Source organism: Lactuca sativa, chromosome 7 (genome assembly GCF_002870075.4).
Source record: "Lactuca sativa cultivar Salinas chromosome 7, Lsat_Salinas_v11, whole genome shotgun sequence".
Classification (NCBI taxonomy): Eukaryota; Viridiplantae; Streptophyta; class Magnoliopsida; order Asterales; family Asteraceae; genus Lactuca; species Lactuca sativa.
In genome coordinates this window covers 196,166,605-196,189,033 of record NC_056629.2, presented here as the reverse complement: position 1 = coordinate 196,189,033, position 22,429 = coordinate 196,166,605, and positions in this window count along the sequence as shown.

Genomic DNA, 22,429 nt, shown 5'->3' with positions numbered 1-22,429 from the left:
ACCTTATTGATCATCACTAGCACACGAGTTGAGGTTTACAACCTATCGTGTTGACACTATCTTGTTTCTATGCCGTTCCAATTGAGTTAATTATGCATGTGGGTCCTATGAGTTCTCATTTGAATGCATAAAAGGCAAGGACCTTGATCAATTGAAAGTACATTGATAAGAAAGGGTGAGCTGTTTAACTACTAGGAAGACATGGTGGGCAACCGTGTTACCATAAGGCAAGAAATCAAGATTAAGAGTTCGGTCCATATGAGTTTGAATTTGTCATAAACTTTGGTTTTAACAAATTCACATGGATAGAAACACATACACCATTAAAATCAAAGTGTCATAAGATTCCCTCCTTCATGGAAATGACTGTGAGGAAATGCTTTCACTGATAGAGATTTTAAGAAGATAGTGATTGTGAAATTGTATTCTCGAATTCGATTATGGTTACGGTATCCCTTTCCATGATTTGAATTATGAGAGTTGGCAATTAGTCAAAATTGTTTAAGACACGCATATAAACTATCTAAGGCAAAGACGTATAAGTTTAAGAAGCCTTGATAAAAGATTATCAAAGCATTGGGTATTAGAAATATGAACTTAAAGAAATTCAATAGGCATTGTTTTTCTGAAAGTTAAGCTGTTTCTGAATACATGTCAAAGCTCGTGGGAGCATAAGTGTTATGTTTGTAATAATTATCGTGATAATGGGAGCATAAATGTTATGATTACATGATTATTAAGGCAACTATTGCAAGTTAGCAATATTAATTATAGAAAACAAGAGTCATACTTTGCAAAGTTGTAAGGGTTGAATAGTTGTTTTGCCATAATTAGGGGAGAGAATATTATGCTTCATTTCAAATCTAAAGGCTTAGGTTGTGGAATGTTAATAAACTTAGTCAAGGATACATAGTGTGTTCTTAAATTTCGATTATGATTACGGCATTCCTCTTCATAATTCGAATTGTGAGAACGTAACACATAAAATATTATGGGAGAAGATTGATAAAGTATTAAATCTTCATGTAAGATATTATGCATCGTGTCCCATACACTTCGGGTATAGGATCGATTGCAAATGCTATAATATTTGACCATTCTAAAATTTTCCAAACGTCTAGCGCATTTAGAGGGAAAAGGACAAGAATCGGTTTTTGATTAAGATAATTAAAGAACTATCAAAGGACAATCCAAAGTTCGCTGAGGATTGGTCGCTTGTGAGTAGTTGGAAGTATAGTATTGGATGGACCATATCGACATTATTATGAATAGATAAGATTCTATTAAGAATGAGTTGTCATATGGAAAATATGGAAATGTTTCCATATTGGGAGTTGGATATTGAGAGTCTATGTCTAGATTAGAAATTTTATGCAAAAGGATGTTCAAAGAAATGTACTTTGAGTGAGAGACATCACGTCTATGGAATTGTATTGTAACAATCACAAATAGAGAACCTTGTAATTTCATTGGTAATAGTCATTGTGACTTTTGTGCTATGACATTACGAAAGGATCATTGCATAAAATGTTAGAATCTAGCATATTCTATAAGTGGAAAGAATGATATTCTTTCACTTATAAAAAGGATTGGGAGTTATGAAATGAGTATGATTGGAAATGTGTTCATTTGATATATTTCACAAAGTAAGAACCGTAGGTAAATATTGTGTGCATGCTAAGAGCATGGGACAAGCGTTGTAATAATTCAAGTAAGAAGTTGATTACCCGAAACAACAAATAATGAGTAAGCGATATGGTGATAAATAAAAGGTGTTTTATTTATACTCAAAGGTTTGAGGCCATATGGGATTAGTATTATTCTTGTGTTTCACTTTGCATATTTTGACTTCCTGAATAATTTAATTGGTTTAGAACAGTAAAATTATTCAAACGGGTCACAGTCGTTCATATGTTGGAAGTAGATATGAATGAAGACTGTCGTGAATTGGTGTGTGGATTATCTAAAGAGCGTTAGACATAAGCAAATGTTTGCTGCAATGTTCATGAGTGCTTATGAATATGATTTGAGCATTGGATTAAGCCCACGCTCACTTTGATCACTTCATGAATTGTATCACGAGTGATTGGTGAGACGATAATATTGTATATTCTTGAAACCGAGATGTGTGAGTTGTATCTTGCGAGTCGATTGCATATTGATAATATGTAAACGCACCAGTAACTTGGTGTCATAAAACATATTGTTGTGTGTAATTCGGTAAGTGAGTGCAAGCAGGCATTGAGTCAAAGTTTATCCGTTCCTTTTATCCAAAGTAGGATAAAAGAGATATCTTTGGGCCCCTCGATGATTTAGTGATGGCACCTAAGTGCTTGGCCAAGCCGGGACTAAATTGATGTGTTCAATTGTAGTATGTTGTCAGTCATCATAAATTGGAAATCGGGAAACTACACATAGACAGAGAGAATGATTTAGATCCATGTCTCAGTCTATACGATATCTAGAATGGAGGAATATATGATCCCTTATCTAAAGGACACGCGTATCTGATAAGATCAGAGTTGACAGCGGCTTTGGAAAGCTACGATTGTAGATCAGGATCTGAAGTCATATGCAGAATAGTTATTAGACTTATCCAAGTGGGAGACTGTTGGATTAGTGTCTAAGTCCATAACTATTTTGGTATGTACTTGACCCGATGGTGCATGGTCCTTTTGGGTTGCCTTCACCAAAGCAACTTGATAAGATAAATTATGGAGAGAAAGGATTAAATATGATTTATTAATATATTATGAGAATAATGTATTAAAGGAGAAATCATATTGTTTAATTAATATTAGTCAAGAATTAATAAGAATTAATTTTGAGGCTAAAAGACATTAATTAAACTAAGGGACTAGAACTGTCAATTGTATGATAGTTGAATATTGAGCTAATGGACTCCATATTAAAGGAGTGGACGAATTCTATGGGGAAACCCATTAGAAATCGTCCAAGGCCTTTAAGGAAGGAGCCCATGGGTTGCTTAGGGCTTAAGCATCCTTTTAGGGTTTCCACACGTTTTGGGCAGCCTCCTTCTCTTCTCTTCTTCATCCTCTTGCTCTTGGTGTTTGTGAACCATTAGAGGAGTGACATTTGTGACTCTAAGCTTTCTAAAGTCAATACAAGAAGGATTTGAGATTGTTATTGCTACATAACAATCAAGGTATGATCTAAACCCTTATTCATATGTTATATTGTTTATCATATGCTAGATCTAGGGTTTATAGTCTTGGATAACTTGCATGTACAATAGAGAAACCTAGATCTAAGCATTAGGGTTTGTATGAGCACATAGGAAGTTCATATGGCTAAAACCCATCAGGATGATCATGGCTATTGTCAAGCCAAAATAAAATTTTAAACTAACAAATGCTAAATTCAAAAGGCAAGCACCTGTAATGCAGAATATATATTATACTTCCCAAATAAATAACCAAAAACTAACCTCGTCCCCAAATAAATTACATTTGAACTAACATCAATATATTATGATTACACTGTCTTGATTGCTAATTATACATTATAGAGAGTAGGTTAATATATAGTTAGTATTTTTATATTCATATAGGTTTTGAACTACAAAAACTATATTCAAATAATAAAAATGAAATGGAACATATACGGTGGTAATAGTGTGAAAATAACCTTCAAATTTGGTATGATACAAAAAAATATTCCAAAACTTCTTTCTAAAAGCAACAAGAAATAACAACGAACTTTCAAAAAGAAATGAAAAATTGCAACGAACTTTTCAAAACTATTAAGAATGTATAATATAGGATGATAATAATGTTAAAAAACACCAAGTTTGGTCTGATGCGAAAAAGAATAATTTTATATGAAAGTAGAATTGCAATAATACTAAAAGAACCTCTATGTTTCTTATGTGATGCAAAAATTGTCAAAACATACTTCTGAACCGACAAGAAATAGCAATGAAATTTAAAAAACAACCGATATATAGCAATGTACTTTCAAAACTCTCAAGAATGTAAATTATAGAATGGTAATAATGATAAAAACATTAGCTTGGTTAGATGCAAAAAAGAATTTTTTTTATATGAAAATTAGGATGCTAATTATGCTAAAATTAGTCAAATAATGCAAAATTTGCTACAACTGGTCTATGCCTGATAGTCGGGGGAACATGCTATATGCATTTGAAAAATTTCATTCCTTCCAAAAACATTCAATACCATTCCATACAATTGACACTTCTTTCCATTAAGCTTTTATTATCGTTTGATGTTGTATTCAAGTATCTTCTCATTAGGTGATTTCCATCTTAAATCGTTTAATAGATCCCTTATTCATCCAATTGTAGGCTATCGACACCTCCATCGTTTTAAAATTCTCATCAATTCGGACCTATTTTATTAATCTCTATTTGAAAATTTTAACTTTTTTGATCTATTAAGGGTTGTCCGTTGAACCCATTGAGACGGTGATGAAGGAATTTGAGCTTTTAACTGAATGTCCTGGTATGTCTCTACCTTATCGCATGTTTAAGAAATAGAACCTTAATTTACCAATTTCCTTAATGGTTTTGTCCCTACTTTAATTACAGTTGGCTACTTTTGTACTAAATAGGTATATAATGAAATCAAGTTTTCTGTTCTTTTATCTATTTAGCATCAAAGCAACAAGAAAACATTATTTTTTAATTCATATTGATTAACCATTTAATAACTATATGTAAAAGACGAATAATCAACATTTAAGCCTACAAACCCTACTCAAATGTCCGAAAATGTCTTGAAGTAAACATTCTTTTTTCCATTCTTTTATCATTATCATAAAATAAAAAATACATCATCATGTGTTCGAATTTTTTAATTTGTCTCATAATAACAAGTAAGTTATGTGCCAATTCTGTCTTTTGACATTTTCAATGAGTCACAGACAATATCGAAATCGAGCAAACATAACTTTTTTAATATTTATTGGTTAGAGTTTTTTTATATTTAATATTGTAGGGGGTTTATGTGGTTCATTTTGAAAGAACATAAATAAGTTGCTATTTTTTGAAATAATAAGTTCTATGTCGCAATATAACCATAAAATAACAATGTATTTTTAAAGTACATTTTCAAATGTTGGATTATACTTGCGTAGACCCGTTTTCACGCATGGTCAGCTACATATAATTGTTTCCCTTGTCATAAGTAAAAAAGGTTTAAAGACACTCATATGTGACGAGGAAGGTCATTCAACTAATAAAACAAAAAATGTTGTCTAAAAAGAGGTTCTTCAACGACTATATATATTTACATATTTCGATGTATTTTCTACACATTTCAATAATACCAATAAATCTGATTTTTTTATAATTATTCTGCAATTTGTGTATACATTTTTATTTTATTTATGCATTCCCCCGCATTTAACGTGGGTCATAATCTCGTAGTTTATAATAGTTTAGAAAATGAAGTAAGATTGTATTTGGATACATACTATTTTTGTGTAAAAAATAACTTTTAATGTTGGGTTGAAGATGCCCTAAGTTATCAGCAAAAGAGAGAAAACGATACTTATATTTATATATAACGTAACATCCTAAAAAATTAAATTAAAAATGAAATAAGGATGTTAATGGTTAAAATGTATCTAATAACATGTTAGAGTTGGGAAAATGCAAGTAGTGGTAAGAACTAACAAAATTCTCAAACTAGAGGGACTATAATTGAAATTTTGAGGAAATAAGATACAAGCACACTTTCCTGATTCTTGATGGACATATTTTGAAAGGAATAGAGAGCTCTGATGGTGAATGTTTCATTTCTTGACATTTAGGGCTTGATTCAAAAGGAGAATTGGGTAATAAAGCAAAGGAGAGAAGGAATCAAGGTTAGGAAGGTAAAACTCTTCTCTATTACCCTTAAAATTCGAAGTTGTGTAGAGGGTGAAACCCTAATGTCAAGTTTAGTAGGATTTTATGATTAGGGTTTCAATTTCTAACCGCCTGTGGGTGGTTTTGATGGTTCCAATCTCAAACCAATCATTCCATTTATGGTATGATTTGGGTGAAAACCCTCATGAACCCTAGAAAACCCAAATTGAGAATATGGAAAATGATAATGAACTGAGATTATATTCTATGACCAAGATGATATTTGATAGCAACAAATCCAATTAGAATGCTCAAATTCATCAATGATGGTAGAATCAAGCATAAAGATGGGTTTTAGATGGTTATGTGAGAAATTATGATGAATACAATGAAATTCTTGGAATGTGAGCATTTGATGAGTATATGATACTCATAATCATGAGTTGATACTAACAATATAATTTGAATGCGATAACATGAAGGATTGGGTGGTCTATAGTTGAATTTATGGAATAATTGGCCATAAGGGTATTTTGGAAAATCTATTGATAATTTCATAATGAATCTCATATAAGAAGTGAATGATATTCATGAACATGAATTGACACTCAAGAGGTGATAGTGAAACATAAACATGAAGCAATGTTAGAAAAAATGCATCTCTAGTGATTGTTATGACCCAAGGGCAATTTTGGAACATGGAATGGAATTAAGAATTCCATATTTAGATTGGGCATTTTCAATGAGATTAATGGGGGTTTTATGTGCTTGACAACATTTATTTGAGTGTTCAATAAGTTGGGAACAAGCATTGTAAGCTTTGGAATGTTCAAGTCAAAATTGGACTAGTTTACTCTTCTTCTAAACACGTGAGGATCATCGTGATCTTAAGGTTTCAATGAACACTTAATGGATTAAGTGTATTGTTTAAGATGATAAAACACCTCCTAAACATGTGTGAGAACCTATACCAATGGTACAAAGTTATTTGGAAAAGGGTCTTCAAGAACTATGCAAAGTATAATGTTATTTTGAGAACAAAACGTGTTTTGTGTGTGTACAGACAGGGAAACACAACCCATGTTAATGCAAGCTTAATTGACACGACCCGTGTAATCCCCTAATTTGTATATTTTCTTGTTTTCTTCATAACTTTTGCATACAGACTTGGATTTACGCACGGTTTTCACCTACATTCATATTTTTGCATGAGGAATGATTTGAAATAATAATATTTAGTAATGGAAGCTATGAGGGGTATTGTGGTCATTTAATGACTTATGTATACATATGGTGTAGGTAGTGTTTGACGAGGATTTATCTAGGAAAGGAACTAGAAGAGCATTAGCTAACTTACATGTGATTGAGGTGAGTACGTGTGGAATTCTTCCCCACTTTAGGGTGAATGGCTAAATGTTTAAATATCTTATGGAAAAATGTTTTGAAAAGTAAAGTGTGCCTTTTGAATATGTTTCAATTATTATATGTTAATAGAGAAAGGAAATAATGTAATGATGCAATAAAAATCATCCGGACCATGATACCTCATAAGAGGCACTAGAGGAATCTACTGGGGTGGTACCTCCCCGTCGCGAAGTAGATGTCCTATTATGATACCTTGGTGGATTGATTTGTTCTTTCCACCTTGGCCTTGGGAATGAGAAAGGAAATAAATGTTATGATACGAAATGATAATCTATGTTCTGTAAGAAATGTATTTCTTTGAAAATACTTGAAATATTTTAGGGTCTAAAACCCACGTAACTCTCGAGACATTTTGTCATACGTATTTTTTTTTTCATAAAAAATGCCATGTATCTCAGTTGATAGCTAAAGGTATGAAGTGATGTAGAAGTAATGAACTCCATGGGAGACTTAGTGGAGCATAAGTTACACTTGACTTTGATCTTGTAAATCTTGGTTTGCTTGCTCTGGTTTATTTGATACAATGTTAGTAACATGCAAGAAATTGTTTTGAAACTGTGTTTAAACTCTGATGTTTTGTTAAATGTTTTTTTTTCTTTTGTTCAAACCATAGCTTTAAATTTTGTTTGAAAGTATGGGGTGTTAAAGTTGGTATCAGAGCCATAGTTTAAGCGAATTAGGATTGGATCATTCCACTCCTAGGCTTAAACTTTGGTGATAGAACATATGAACAAGACATAGGATTTATATGCTTCAAGTTAGATGGATTTGTAGGATACTACCTTGAGTGATTTTAAAGTAGTAAAGAAAGTGGTACTAGTAAATTAGTGGTTTAAACCAATGGATCAAACCTTCTAAATAGTGAAATAAAATTTTATTATGTATGATGTGAGTATAATAGTATAGGGCCCGTACTGTTATAAACACATGATACATACTCGAACTCGTTGGAACTATGAAGGGGGTTTGTGAAATATGGGATAGAACTTTACTATAAATGTTGTTAGAAGTTTCATGTCTTAGGAAATACCATGCTAATGGTTGAAATCTACTATATAGATATGTAGATAATGATGTATACTAAAGTGTTGAAGTATTGTAGCGTGATGACGCGAGCAAGGAGTCAAACATCCGGTGAAGAAGGACGAGGACAAGCCCCAAATCAAGGGCCTCTTGTGAATAGTCCACCAAGAGTGGTCAACCAAGGCAACAATGATGGTGAGATCAATCCCCCTCCAGTGAATCTTGTGGCAATCCAAAAGCTTCTACATGACCACCGAGAACAAAGCCGAATTGAAATGAGGCAATTGATTGACGAACGAATGAGGTATTTATCGAGAACTTTATCGGACTCTCGAGATCAAGGTGATACCCCCGAGGGTGTTTCCCAATACAAGTCATCCACTCGTGGACCTCCTCCACCACCTCAACCTCCGGTTATTGCTCTAAAAGCACCATTAACTGGACAGAAAGGAGCGCGTGAATGTGGAATCAAATACTTTATGACGTGCCTCCCTACGAAATTCAAAGGTGACAAAGACCCAAAGGTCGTGACGAAGTGGATTGCTGAAATGGAACATGTCTTCTACACTTGCAAGTGTGAAGATGGATTGAAAGTAGGATTTGCTAGCCACATGCTCAAAGATGATGCTCTCGGATGGTGGAATAACCTTCACAAGGCGATTGGAACCAAAGGGATTACATCCTTTACTTGGGAAGAATTTGTGAAGCGCATAAAAGCCAAATTTAGCTCCCCGAGACGCCAAGATAAGTTGGTGAATGAGTTCTTTGCTCTTCAAAAAGGCAATATGACAATTGATGAGTACACTAAGAGGTTGAATGACATGCTTCCTTTCCTTAGGAATACTCTACATAATGAAGAGAGACGAGTGAACCGTTACCTTAATGGACTTATGGGGGACTATTCATTGGAAGTGGGAAAAGCCACTACACTTGATGATGAAATTGAGGGGACCTCTAAAGTGGAAGACAAGATACTCAAAAAAGAAAGTGAAAGACAAGTGATTGGTGAAAAGAGGAAATTCCATGGATCTTAGGGATCTCATAAGAGGAGCCACTCCACATCTAGCTACTTCAAGAAAGAAGGGAAGGAATGTAAGAAGTGTAGAAAGCGACTTGCCAGTGATTGTGAAACGGGGACATCCGATTGCTACAAGTGTGGTTGACACGACCACAAGGCACGAGACTGTAAGGTTCGGGATACGAATGACATGGAGTGATTCTCTTGGCATGAGAAAGGGCATTATAGTAAGAATTTCCCAATGCAAAAGGGTGAAACCATGGGATCAATGACTAACAAGAAAGCAAACATGGGCCCGGTAGTAGGGAGAGGGTACTTGATGAGTGAAGAGGAGGCAAAGGAAAACCATGATGTTGTGGAAGGTACACTACTTGTTGAATCTAACCTTGCTCGCGTATTATTTGATTTGGGTGCTAGCTACTCTTTTGTATCTCATTCTTTTTGTCATAAACTAATTGGACCCATAACTACCTTGTATCGATATTATAGTATTAAAATAGCCGATGGTACCCATCTTTTGGTGGGCCTCATGTACCCGGATTGTTCACTCGAAATCAATGGGCGAAATTTCTCTATTGATTTACTCCTGATGGGGATTAAAGGGTTTGATGTGATAGTGGGAATAGATTGGATGGGAACTAATGTTGCAAAACTCTTGTGTTGAAAGTGGATGTCTCCATCAATACCACCAAGGGTGAAAAGTTTTATGTATATGAGAACCGGGAGAACAAATTTCCTTGTGTGATATCGGCCATCAAAGATCAGAAATGCCTCTCAAATAGATGTGAACCATTCTTTGCCTATGTCATTGATGGGAATAAAGAAAAGGAGAAAATTGAAGAAGTGAAGGTAGTTAGTGAGTTTCCAGAAGTTTTCCCCGAAGATTTATTTGGTTTACCTCCCATAAGACAAATTGAATTTGGCATTGATCTAGTGTCCGATGTGAACCCAGTTGCTCGTGCACCCTACCATTTAGCTCCAACGGAAATGAGGGAACTTATGTCACAGCTTCAAGAATTACTTGACAAAGGATTTATGTAACGCCCCGATTCTCAGGTATTGATTTATGTATGAATCCTTCTTGGTCTTTGGGTCTACTCGACGAGTTGGTCGCCCTACTCGTCGAGTAGTAGTGGGATGGTCCACGCGTTTTAGTGACCTACTTGCCGAGTCCAAGAAGGGACTCGACGAGCAGGAGCTGGAAAATGAAACCCTAAATTCCAGGGCATTTCACCCTATTTAAAGGATCATTGGCCTCCGTTAGCTTCCCCTTTACTGCTTCTTGTCCCTCTTTAACCCTAAGTTGTGTGTGTGTTCTTTTGGAGAGTTTAAGCTTGGAGGAAGGATTTTGGGTGAAGGAAACACTTGGGGAAACAAGCTAGTTGTAACATCCCAAAAATACGAGCCAAAAATTTCATTTTTAAAACATATTCTTAGCGAACCTTAAGAATAAAATGTTCACTGATCATATCATTTCATAAAAGTTATCGCATGTCTTGAAAAACATTTCATAGAAACATAATAAAGTCAGAATACAAATTCCCAGGAGGGTCTCATAGTGCGGAATACAAAGCGTGTGTGTGATGGGCCGCTACCGCGCCAGCTCCTTCCCCTTCGAAGAAGAGGTACCTGAAATCAAAACTGAAAAGTGTAAGCATGAAGCTTAGTGAGTTCCCCCAACATACCACATACCATACAATCACATAACATACAAATATTGTCAGGCATATCTGGGTGCCCGACCTACCCCTTCGGTCCTCTCGACCGGATACTGATCAGTATATCTGGGAGCTTGCCTCCCCTTCGGTCCTCTCGACCGGACACTGACTAGCATATCTGGGTGCTGGTCTCCTCTTCGGTCCTCTCGACCGGATACTGACCAGTATGTATGGGAGCTTGCCTCCCCGTCGGTCCTCTCGACCGGATACTAGGGACTATCTCCCCCTACTGTCACTAGCACATAGCATCATATCATACTAGCACAATAACATATCACATGTAGTAGCAACCCTAGATGAATATCACATAGACAAACATCTATCATACAACCCTACTGGTGGGCCGACATTGTGGCCGTAGATCCACCGCTACTGGAAGGTAACTCACCTCAAAGTAGTTGCTGATCTGCGTGGGAACTGACTGTCTTCTGCTGCTGCTGCTCCGGAAATCCTCCGGCTATAATTCCCACAAAACCCTTAGTCAAATACTGCTAACCGAACTCAGGGTAAAATGACCATTTACCCCCAACCAAACCAAGAGTCAAAGTCAAAATCACTGCCAGTTGACCCGACTCGCCGAGTCCCTATCCCTTTGTCTGACCATAAGCCTGTCTTCTACTCGTCGAGTTAAGCATTGACTCGACGATTTTACCTTCTAAACCCAAGGCCAATAGTCATTCATCCTACTCGCCGAGTTGTATGAACAACTCGCCGAGTTCATCATCATCCAAAGAACACTCTAGGCTGAGACTCGCCGAGCTGTATGAACAACTCGCCGAGTCTGTTCTTGAGGCAAGAAGATTGCCTTGAACTCGCCGAGTCATGGCATTGACTCGCCGAGTTACTTCATGAGTGAGTCTGGCTTCCGACCCACTGAGTCACACCCCATGACTCACTACTCCAACCCGCAACACAAAAAGGGGGAAAACTCGGGGACTCGCGACTCGACTCGCCGAGTCAGATGAACGACTCGCCGAGTCTGCCACATGCAAATACTATATACACAATTCTGCTTGAATCCAGCTCATACCATACATAGATCTGGGTTTCTAGGGCCTGGTTAACACGTAAATTTTCCAACTTTACGTGTAAATAAACACCAATGAAGGTTTTAGGGCTCAAAATGCACTAAAAGAGTAGATCTAGGGCTTTCATGCAATATGGATCCATAAAGGCAGTAGATCCAAGCTCCTGGAGCTCAATCATGCCTAGATCTAGAGGCTAAACAACTTATTACAAACCCTAATACACAAACAAGCTTGGGGAAAGGCTCAAGAAGGACTTTCATGGAGCTACAAGGGACAAAAAGAATGAAAACAGAGGGAAACTGAGCTATACCTCAAGGAAATCACTGAGATAACACAAGGATGCCTGGCCTCCTTCTTCTTTTCTTGATCTACTCTCCTTCCCTCTCCAAATCTTCAAGAAAACACACCAAAATGCTTCAAACTCACAAGGAACAAGGCTTGAACGAAGTCGAGAGCTCTGAGGGTGAAGGGGGCGAGCTTGGGGGCGGATAAGAAGGTTTAAATAGGCTGCAAACCCTTGAAATTTAGGGTTTCATCAGACAGCGGGGACTTGCCGAGTCCAGAATGTGGACTCACCGAGTCGCCAACTTAAACGTGCCCCCAAACCCGTCTCTACTCGGCGAGTCGGGCCTACAACTCGTCGAGTCCAAGGCCAAGAATACCTCTTCCATATTACTTCCCTGCTCAAATCCCCTAAAGATTTCATGCTGGACACTCTCGCTCAGCACATATTCAAAAGCACATCACATATATCAGCAACCCTAGGCTAAGGCATCACAAATCAGGCCACTCTAGTCCTAAAATATGAATTGCCTAGCCTGCCTCTAGCATGCACACTATCTCATAAAATATATCACAAATATCTCATAACACAAAATAAGGGTGTTTTGGGAAATCACCGTTCGGGCTCTGGCTGATTGTACACACTGCTCTTTTTGCTTTCTCTTTGAAACTCTTATTCTCTTTATAAAAACACATTTCTTTTTGGAAAATTTTCTTAAATCCTCAGTTTGAGTCCAGATTTACCCGAAGGTGCATCCGAATCCCTCAAACCAAGGCTCTGATACCAACTTGTAACACCGTAAATTTCAAAACAATTTTTCATTTAAAAATTATCGTTAATTCTTAAAAACACTTTTCTTAAAATTCCAGTCATAATCGAATTACAACAACATAACTCCATTTTCACTTGCTTAATAAACCAGGATCCTCAAAACATGACTCTTTCTCTGGTGCGTACAATCGAGCCGGTGCCGTCCCGTGATCCTGAGAGAAACCTGAAACACATAACACAAAACACTATAAGCACGAAGCTTAGTGAGTTCCCCAAAATACCACACATAACACATATTAGCCACTCGAGGCTATAACTCTGTGGGTCCGTGGACCCTACTCTATGAACCCTCTGGTTCTAACTTTGGGAACCTTCCGGTTCTAACTCTGTAAACATGCACAGCATAAATCACATAGAAATAATACAGTACAACACATAACATACATAGCATACAAATACTCTGTCACATAACTCTGGTTACCTACTCAAGGTAAAGTATAGTGAGAAGACTCACGTGGCAAGCAGAAAGCAGATATCCCCACACTTGAATCTCAAACTCGCCACCGCCTAACACATAAGGCAAATACTCTCATGAATATAACTCTCGAGACTAGAATCAACCCTCTCTTGGCACCCTCTTAAGGGTAAAAGACCATTTTACCCCTCTCTTGGCCTAAAGGCCACATCGCTGACCAAACCCTAAAAGTCAAAAAAAGTCAACGGTCAACTTTGACCGGACTCGACGAGTGCACTAGGGCGACTCGGTGAGTCTATACGCGTCCACTGACTCCCTTGAATCCTTTCTTGACACATCGAGTATTTCTCTGACTCGCCGAGTTTCACCTGGCATAAATCGCGGGGCCACCACGACTCAACTCGCCGAGTCTCAAGAACAACTCGGCGAGTTCCGGTTTGACTCAGTCCCCCCTGACTCTCCCTGACTCACTGAGTCGACCCCTCAACTCAACAAGACCACTCGCTGAGTGGTTACGGGCAAACTTCATGCTATCCGCCGAGTCTGTTCTTCAGACTCGGCGAGTCCATGCCATGCATAACTCAAACTCACTTCTGAGGTCAGATCTGTTCCATACAATCATAGATCTGGCCTCCCCAGGCATGATAATCACGTAAAGTCCAAACCTTGGTGTTCAAACAACAACTATTTGCTCCTAGATGATGTTTTAGCACCATATCTCATAACTCTAGGTCAAAACTCCCATGAATCCTCATAAAGCTTAAGGAATAAAGCTTCTCTGGACCTCTATGGATCTCATCCCAAGCCTCATCACAAATAGGGACGAAATGGACATCAAATCTAACCAACAAAGGGGTCAAGAAACCCTAACCCCCATGTTTATCATGACAACAGAAAAGGAAGCCAAAATATACCTCCAAGATGATGCTCTAAGCTCCAAAATCGAAGGATGTCCACCTCCCTTGCCTCCTCTTAGCTAGAATCTCCTTTGCCTTGCCAAACAAAGCTTCAAAGGTCAACAATGGCCTCTTCTCTCTCCCAAAACGCTCAAAATCTCTTTAGGGTTTCTCTCTGGGGTTGGTGGCCGCAAATGACGGCCATAAGCCCCTTTAAATAGGTCTCAAACCCTAGAAATTAGGGTTTCATTAACCAACGTGGACTCGGCGAGTCCAGACGCGAACACGCGTACAAAACCGCGATCCTACTCGGCGAGTTTGGACTCCAACTCGCCGAGTCTCCTCACAATCACCCAAAAATAAAGAATAAAATAATACTTGGGAATCTGGGGTGTTACAATTCTCCCCCACTAGAATTAGACTTCGCCCTCGATGTCTCGCTCTGTAAATAACTCCGGATGCTGACCACGCATCTCACGCTCCGGCTCCCAAGTTAACTCTGACCCTTTCCGATGCTGTCACTGGATCTGCACTAGTGACACCTCTTTATTCCTCAGAACCTTAATCTTTCGATCTCTGACCGCCACTGGCCTATCAGCATAATTCAGGCTCGCATCCACCTGAATATCCTTTAGTGGCACTACTGCTGACTTGTCGGCTACGCACTTTCACAACTACGACACGTGGAAAGTGTCGTGAATCTGACCCAACTCTGCTGGCAACTCCAAACGATAGGCTACCCTGCCTACCCTCACGACCACCCTGAATGGACCTATCGGGGCCCCAACTTGCCCCTCTTCCGGGATCGAATCACTCATTTCCAAGGAGAGACCTTCAGGAGCAAAAAGTCGCCATTCTGGAACTCGAACTCGGACCGGAGCCTGTCCGCATAACTCTTCTGACGACTCTGAGCGGTCAATAACCTCCGCCTAACCTGCTGAATCTGCGCAGTCGTCTACAGCCCAATCTCCGTACTACCTATAACACGCTGCCCGACCTCTCCCTAGCAAATGGGGGCCCGACACCTCCTCCCATACAACAACTCAAAGGGTGGCATACCAATGCTCGAATGATGGCTGTTGATATGGGAAAACTCAACCAAGGGTAAATACGTGCCACAACTCCCTCTGAAATCTAATACACATGCCCGAAGCATGTCTTCGAGCGTCTGAATCGTTCGCTCGCTCTGAAGTGTCCTCAGACATCCCCATGATAAGCTCTAACTCATTTTTCAAATCCCTCTTCGAGACTGAGCACCAGGTCAGCTTTTGACTCCACAGCCGAGCCTCCAAAGGTCACCCATATGATGATCCAAATATCCCACTAACTTCCTCCCCGTGACCACTATCCTGGCCCAGTGACACGCAAGTCACGGAATTCTCTTTTCCTTATGTGGCAAAAAAATACAGTCCAACCGAGGACCGTCTCAACTCTGATCTCTGGTGTCTGCTGCGCATATCCCTTGAGCATTTCGTCGAATCTCCCGACGGAGACGGAGACCCCCGTCTCGCCCCCGGTTCGACAACCAGGCTCCAAAAACTCAATACTAGGGCTACTCAAGCCCAAAACTCTTCCACATCATACACTGATCGGAGAACAATCCATCATCACATTCTCTCGCCATCTAGTGAGTACAATGGCTTCCCGCAACATCATGATGGCCTCTCAATGACTAGTGAGTACTACGGCTCCCCGCAGTATCACAACACTCTCTGACTAGTGAGTACTACGGCTCCCCGCAGTATCACAACACCCTCTGACTAGTGAGTACTACGGCTCCCCGCAGTATCACAACACCCTCTGACTAGTGAGTACTACGGCTCCCTGCAGTATCACAACACTCTCTAACTCATGCTCCACAGACTATCGTAGGTAGCTACCCATACTCGACCCGAATATGCATCACAGACTCTGGAGGCAATCGACATATCAAAATGCCTACCCTTGCAGAGATCCACTCTCTTAAATAATCCCTCTGGATGCCAATACTCGAAGGGCTCCCACTAGAACCATAGATACTTGATATACCACAAGTCATCTCAACTCAAGATTCACGAATAACTCCAAAATCAAGATATCATACCCGGATACCTCGGAACACCCCAATAGAACATCACAAGATCCTGCCACAACCACTGATCTCCTGCCCCAAGCATCATATAGATACAATAATACATTTCATCTGAACCCCATAATTAGATCTTCATTTTCCCAAAGTGAAACTTCGGTGTATCCAATTACCCAATTGGAATACGAGAAAACGCTAACGCTACGGAATACGCTGATAATTCTCCGAAACCCTTTTTTTCCTACCGCTCAAAATCCAAGCAAGAATACGCATACCGACCTGGGAGTTGGCTGCCCAATCATTCTCTACCTACTTGCAACAACACTGACCACTACCAGGTTCCTGACCATTAACCACCTACCGTGGAGACATTCATCCTTCTCAAACAAGTACTTCCTGCATTAACTCACTCTGACCCCTTTCCCCGATCACCAATATCTCTGGTCTCATGAATTCTTACCGCATATCTCTATACCTACTTATAACCGCTCTTGACAAATCTCTGCTTTCTTCCATACGGTACCCGGTTCTCCCCCACTCAGGGTTCGAACCATCACCAATTGGCACACAACCATCCCACAAACTATTTTCACCAGAAAAATCACACCTGACCTTGGAAAGTGCTACACAACGCCCGATAATCCCCTTTAAGGAAATCAATCGACCTCATATACTCTGAACCTCAGATGAAATCCTCAAGAACTTCTCGTCACGACTGCCTCTAGTCGCTCCAAGTCTCGTACCAATCCAATACCAAACAACTCAATTGACCAATAACATCACTGGCTCATAGACTGAACCACAAAATCATCGTACTCCCCCACTTCAACTCATCAACCAATGTTCCAACACATGGATCATCCCAAGAATAGGGACCCAATCCCATATTCAATACCCAACATAGATAGAAAACCCACTGCACTGCTAAACTCGACTGAACTCCCCACTAATACCACTACAATACACCCTACTATACTCAAACAGGTGTAATGTGGTCCTCGACTATCTCAGTCCCAACTGACTATCTGTTCATGATAAATCACTGCCTTGCGGCACACATGCTACCTGATACTCTGGTGGAAAATCATCATCAATGACAACCTGCAGGGTTTACCCCCAAACCCAAAACTTAAACATCATGCTTCTCATGTTTTGCACACGAACATAATTAGTACCACCCAGATCATAGAAGGTGACATCTCCTCTATCGACTGATTGCTCAAATCAGACCGAAATTCTCCCCTCTCTCTGACTCCTTACTAAAAGACTCTGAGAGGCTCTCGATCTCCCTCTCAAGGGACGCCTCTTCTAACTCAATCATGACCGGATAACCGGGGAACCACAAGCATCATTCACTACGAACCATGGTACTCATTCCATGACATCTCTTCTCAATATGCTCCGGTGTATGGTACCCGAACCATAACATCACTCCTCAATCCGCTCCGATGTATGGTACTCGAACCATAACATCACTCCTCAATCCACTCCGATGTATGGTACCCAAACCATAACATCACTCCTCAATCCCCTCCGATGTATGGTACTCAAACCATAACATCACTCCGCAATCCGCTCCGATGTATGGTAGCCGAACCATAACATCACTTCCTCAATCCGCTCCGATGTATGGTACTCGAACCATAACATCACTCCTCAATCCGCTCCGATGTATGGTACTCGAACCATAACATCACTCCTCAATCCGCTCCTTAGAACCTCCAGAATACTCCCTGTATCAAGTATGGGTCCTCTGCTTTCAGTAGTACGGGCCCATACTACCTGCCACATCTACCCAAACTTTCCACACGGACTATCCTGGAGCTCCTAAGTAGCTACTCGACCTGCTCTTTCACCAATCCCATCGCGCGTGCTCGCTCCCTAGTGAAATTCTCTACTCTGCCAGTGCACTCATCTGGCTAAGGTTACTCCCTAGGCTCTTCCTAGATTCCCACACTTCTCTGCCATCAGCTGCTGAAGAGCTCCTAATGATGACAACCATCTACCTCCTGAATATTGTCATATTCACTTAGTAGCTGACTCCCATCATCAAGAGTTCCACAAAGCACGAAGCAAGCAGCATTTGGGCATTGAAGCGTCCCCTTCAGTACGAAAAACCTCCTTAGGTTATTATCCACTCACCTTCCTCATTCGTGATGGATATCACTGAACTCTAACAATTTTGCCCCACGTGGGCATCTGGCTACCCTCTCGGCAAGCTCCTCATATGCTCATATAGATACCTCTTCCATATTACTTCCCTGCTCAAATCCCCTAAAGATTTCATGCTGGACACTCTCGCTCAGCACATATTCAAAAGCACATCACATATATCAGCAACCCTAGGCTAAGGCATCACAAATCAGGCCACTCTAGTCCTAAAATATGAATTGCCTAGCCTGCCTCTAGCATGCACACTATCTCATAAAATATATCACAAATATCTCATAACACAAAATAAGGGTGTTTTGGGAAATCACCGTTCGGGCTCTGGCTGATTGTACACACTCCTCTTTTTGCTTTCTCTTTGAAACTCTTATTCTCTTTAAAAAAACACATTTCTTTTTGGAAAATTTTCTTAAATCCTCAGTTTGAGTCCAGATTTACCCGAAGGTGCATCCGAATCCCTCAAACCAAGGCTCTGATACCAACTTGTAACACCGTAAATTTCAAAACAATTTTTCATTTAAAAATTATCGTTAATTCTTAAAAACACTTTTCTTAAAATTCCAGTCATAATCGAATTACAACAACATAACTCCATTTTCACTTGCTTAATAAACCAGGATCCTCAAAACATGACTCTTTCTCTGGTGCGTACAATCGAGCCGGTGCCGTCCCGTGATCCTGAGAGAAACCTGAAACACATAACACAAAACACTATAAGCACGAAGCTTAGTGAGTTCCCCAAAATACCACACATAACACATATTAGCCACTCGAGGCTATAACTCTGTGGGTCCGTGGACCCTACTCTATGAACCCTCTGGTTCTAACTTTGGGAACCTTCCGGTTCTAACTCTGTAAACATGCACAGCATAAATCACATAGAAATAATACAGTACAACACATAACATACATAGCATACAAATACTCTGTCACATAACTCTGGTTACCTACTCAAGGTAAAGTATAGTGAGAAGACTCACGTGGCAAGCAGAAAGCAGATATCCCCACACTTGAATCTCAAACTCGCCACCGCCTAACACATAAGGCAAATACTCTCATGAATATAACTCTCGAGACTAGAATCAACCCTCTCTTGGCACCCTCTTAAGGGTAAAAGACCATTTTACCCCTCTCTTGGCCCAAAGGCCATATCGCTGACCAAACCCTAAAAGTCAAAAAAAGTCAACGGTCAACTTTGACCAGACTCGGCGAGTGCACTAGGGCGACTCGGCGAGTCTATACGCGTCCACTGACTCTCTTGAATCCTCTCTTGACACATCGAGTATTTCTCTGACTCGACGAGTTTCACCTGGCATAAATCGCGAGGCCACCACGACTCAACTCGCCGAGTCTCAAGAACAACTCGGCGAGTTCCGGCTTGACTCAGTCCCCCCTGACTCTCCCTGACTCACTGAGTCGACCCCTCAACTCGACAAGACCACTTGCTGAGTGGTTACGGGCAAACTTCATGCTACTCGCCGCGTTTGTTCTTCAGACTCGGCGAGTCCATGCCATGCATAACTCAAACTCACTTCTGAGGTCAAATCTGTTCCATACAATCATAGATCTGGCCTCCCCAGGCATGATAATCACGTAAAGTCCAAACCTTGGTGTTCAAACAACAACTATTTGCTCCTAGATGATGTTTTAGCCCCATATCTCATAACTCTAGGTCAAAACTCCCATGAATCCTCATAAAGATTAAGGAATAAAGCTTCTCTGGACCTCTATGGATCTCATCCCAAGCCTCATCACAAATAGGGACGAAATGGACATTAAATCTAACCAACAAAGGGGTCAAGAAACCCTAACCCCCATGTTTATCATGACAACAGAAAAGGAAGCCAAAATATACCTCAAAGATGATGCTCTAAGCTCCAAAATCGAAGGATGTCCACCTCCCTTGCGTCCTCTTAGCTAGAATCTCCTTTGCCTTGCCAAACAAAGCTTCAAAGGTCAACAATGGCCTCTTCTCTCTCCCAAAACGCTCAAAATCTCTTTAGGGTTTCTCTCTGGGGTTAGTGGCCGCAAATGACGGCCATAAGCCCCTTTAAATAGGTCTCAAACCCTAGAAATTAGGGTTTTATTAAACAACGTGGACTCGCCGAGTCCACTTTTGGACTCGCCGAGTCCAGACGCGAACCCGCGTACAAAACCGCGATCCTACTCGGCGAGTTTGGACTCCAACTCGCCGAGTCTCCTCACAATCACCCAAAAATAAAGAATAAAATAATACTTGGGAATCTGGGGTGTTACAAAGGAAGTTGGATATGCAATTTGGAGCCTTGGCATGGCTTAAAAAGTGTCTATATGGTTAAAGGACTGAAGGGAATCGGCGAGCCGCATGGTCGACTTGGCGAATCATATGAAGATGGGCATGGACCCGACGAGTTGGATGAACAACTCGACGAGTCAGTTAAGGTTTCCCAATTAATGGATGTGTGTGGATTTGTCGAGTTGCAAGAAGGAAAACCCGACGAGTGGCTGTGGAGCTTCGACCACGAGCCTTAGGAACTCGATGAGTCACTCTGGTGACTCGGCGAGCGGACAAGTATTGCAAGAAACTCGGCGATTAGCTGAGGGTACTCGACGAGTTAAGGTCAACATGGACCGTTGACCTTGACAGTTGACTTTGACTTTGACCATAGGTTGATCGGTTGACTTATGGGGCATTCAGGAATTTATAAACCTTATGATGTGTTGGGTATAGGTGGTGGGGTTCGTGGCGGTGATTTGAGAGTTGAGCTTTCTATTTCCAGTCGGCAGTTGCAAGGTGAGTTACCTCACTATACTAAGGGGTCTAAGGCACCAAGGCCGGCCCATTGAATATGTTATCCAGGCCCGACCCAAACATGGGCGAGTTGGGCTTAGGCCCAGGGCATCAAACTAAGTGAGGCATAAATTAAGTCCATTGAGTTATTGTATGTATATTATTATGCCCCAAAAATTAGTTCAAGAAGCCAAGAAGTCAGTCGACGTCTTGCAAGAGCGGGACTTCTTGAACACCAAATAAGTGAAATTGAACAACCTTGAGAATTGGAATCACCAAATCGGGAATCGCCACAAGAAAAACGTTAAAGATTGAGAGATCGAGAAGCCCTCTACATCCGATTTCTACTCATTATTTTCATTCTATATCTCTCTAAACCTGTGCTGCACTTAATCGATCATCCAAAATTCTCAATAATCTCATAGTAATGCAATTTAAGATTTGCAAGTTGGAGTTCGATCTTTGATTGTTCGATTTTCTTAACCAGTTAAGTGTTAACCTTCACTTAACCTGAAGCAAAACTGGCAACGGAAGTAGAAATCCTGAAAGGTATTATTGGATTTTTTGACTTGATTTCTCTTGAACTAATTTCGATGAGTTTTATTTTTCTTAATCTTTTTCTAATTTGTTTCTATGCCTGTTGCCATCAATCTTCACCTCTTAATCTATTTTTGTGGACCTTGGTTTGTGTTGTGTTAGGAGTTTGATTTTTACCTGTTTGATTTCATTTATAGTAGATATCTCAATTTCTGATTTCTTTTCAACTGATTTGGTTCAGTTTGATTTGTATTAATATGATTTTAATTTTTCTTATGTCTGCAGCCAGAGGTCTGATTTCTGACTTTTGTGTTTTTTTTAGGAGTGTGTTTTGTATATGTTGGAGTTTGATTGCAGTAGAATAGACCTGGGATTTTGATCAAGTTTAAAGGTTCGGTTTCTCATTTGTTTGTGT